The following is a 2,748-nucleotide window of genomic DNA, read 5'->3' as shown; positions in this document are numbered from 1 at the left end:
ATTATTCACTTTTTAGCCGGCTTTATTGGCTTGGACATGACCTAGTACCTTAAGATTTTGCATGAAAGGAGGACTAGCAGCCGCGTTGCACGGGAGAATATGAAAAGTGTTCATATGTAGTAAAAACCTGAGAAATCCGTCCGTTTTCGTCATTTGTTATCGAATCGGCTTAAAGCCAGATCGTCAAATTGGCAACTTTTCTCTCTGAAACGGTTACATTTATCGTCTGCAAAGCCATGTCGCATGTTGCGGTATGCCGAAACACTAAAAGCACCATAGTAGAACACAGAAGAAGCTTCTAAGTTGAAGTAATAGCCAGTAAGAAGTAGTAGAATTGAAGTTTTAGTTGTCGATTATTCACTTTTTAGCCGGCTTTTGTGGCTTGGACATGACCTAGGACCATAAGATTTTGCATGAAAGGAGGACTTGCAGCCGCGTTGCACGGGAGAATGTGAAAAGTGTTCATATGTAGTAAAAACCTGAGAAATCCGTCCGTGTTAGTCATTTGTTAACGAATCGACTTAAAGCCAGATCGTCACATTGGCCGCTTTTCTCCCTGAAACGGTTACATTTATCGTCTTAAAAGCTATGTCGCGTGCTGCGGTATGCGGAGACACTAAAAGCACCATAGTAGAACACAGAAGAAGCTTCTAAGTTGAAGCAATAGCCAGTAAGAAGTAGTATAATTCAAGTTTTAGTTGTGGATTATTCACTTTTTAGCCGGCTTTGGTGGCTTGGACATGACCTAGGACCTTAAGATTTTGCATGAAAGGAGGACTAGCAGCCGCGTTGCACGGGAGAATGTGAAAAGTGTTCATATGTAGTAAAAACCTGAGAAATCCGTCCGTTTTCTTCATTTGTTATCGAATCGACTTAAAGCCAGATCGTCACATTGGCCGCTTTTTTCTCTGAGACGGTTACATTTTTCGTCTGCAAAGCTATGTCGCGTGCTGCGGTATGCGGAGACACTAAAAGCACCATAGTAGAACACAGAAGTAGCTTCTAAGTTGAAGCAATAGCCAGTAAGAAGTAGTACAATTCAAAATTTAGTTGTCGATTATTCACTTTTTAGCCGGCTTTGGTGGCTTGGACATAAAGCGGAACCTTAAGATTTTGCATGAATCTAGGACTAGCAACCGCGTTGCACGGGAGAATGTGAAAAGGGTTCATATGTAGTAAAAACCTGAGAAATCCGTCCGTTTTCGTCATTTGTTATCGAATCGACTTAAAGCCAGATCGTCACATTGGCCGCTCTTCTCTCTGAATCGGTTACATTTATCGTCTGCAAAGCTATGTCGCGTGCTGCGGTATGCGGAGACACTAAAAGCACCATAGGAAAAAACAGAAGTAGCTTCTAATTTGAAGTAATAGCCAGTAAGAAGTGGTACAATTCAAGTTTTAGTTGTCGATTATTCACTTTTTAGCCGGCTTTATTGGCTTGGACATGACCTTGGACCTTAAGATTTTGCATGAAAGGAGGACTAGCTGCCGCGTAGCACGGGAGAATGTGAAAAGTGAGATATGTAGTAAAAATCTGAGAAATCCGTCCGTTTTCGTCATTTGTTATCGAATCGACTTAAAGCCAGATCGTCACATTGGCCGCTTTCTTTCTGAAACGGTTACATTTATCGTCTGCAAAGCTATGTCACGTGCTGCGGTATGCGGAGACACTAAAAGCACCATAGTAGAACACAGAAGAAGCTTCTAAGTTGAAGTAATAGCCAGTATGAAGTAGTACAATTCAAGTTTTAGTTGTCGATTATTCACTTTTCAGCCGGCTTTGGTGGCTTGAACATGACCTAGGAACTTAAGATTTTGCATGAAAGGAGGACTAGCAGCCGCGTTGCACGGGTGAATGTGAAAAGTGTTCATATGTAGTAAAAACCTGAGAAATCCGTCCGTTTTCGTCATTTGTTATCGAATCGACTTAAAGCCAGATCGTCACATTGGCCGCTTTTCTCCCTGAAACGGTTACATTTATCGTCTGCAAAGCTATGTCACGTGCTGCGGTATGCGGAGACACTAAAAGCACCATAGTAGAACACAGAAGATCCTTCTAAGTTGAAGCAATAACCAGTAACAAGTAGTACAATTCAAGTTTTAGTTGGCGATTATTCACTTTTTAGACGGCTTTATCGGCTTGGACATGACCAAGTACCTTAAGATTTTGCATGAAAGGAGGACTAGCAGCCGCGTTGCACGGGAGAATGTGAAAAGTGTTCATATGTACTAAAAACCTGAGAAATCCGTCCGTTTTCGTCATTTGTTATCGAATCGACTTAAAGCCAGTTCTTCAGATTGGCCGCTCTTCTCTATGAAACGGTTACTTTTATCGTCTGCAAACCTATGTCGCGTGCTGCGGTATGCGGAGACACTAAAAGCACCATAGGAGAACACAGAAGAAGCTTCTAAGTTGAAGTAATAGCCAGTAAGATGTAGTACAATTCAAGTTTTAGTTGTCGATTATTCACTTTTCAGCCGGCTTTGGTGGCTTAGACACGACCTAGGACCTTAAGATTTTGGATGAAAGGAGGCCTTGCAGCCGCGTTGCACGGAAGAATGTGAAAAGTGTTCATATGTAGTAAAAACCTGAGAAATCCGTCCGTTTTCGTCATTTGTTATCGAATCGACTTAAAGCCAGATCGTCACATTGGCCGCTTTCTTTCTGAAACAGCTACATTTATCGTCTGTAATGCTATGTCACGTGCTGCGGTATGCGGAGACACTAAAAGCACCATAGTAGAACAC

Source organism: Schistocerca gregaria, unplaced genomic scaffold (assembly GCF_023897955.1).
Source record: "Schistocerca gregaria isolate iqSchGreg1 unplaced genomic scaffold, iqSchGreg1.2 ptg000247l, whole genome shotgun sequence".
Classification (NCBI taxonomy): Eukaryota; Metazoa; Arthropoda; class Insecta; order Orthoptera; family Acrididae; genus Schistocerca; species Schistocerca gregaria.
This window is presented reverse-complemented; position numbering follows the sequence as displayed.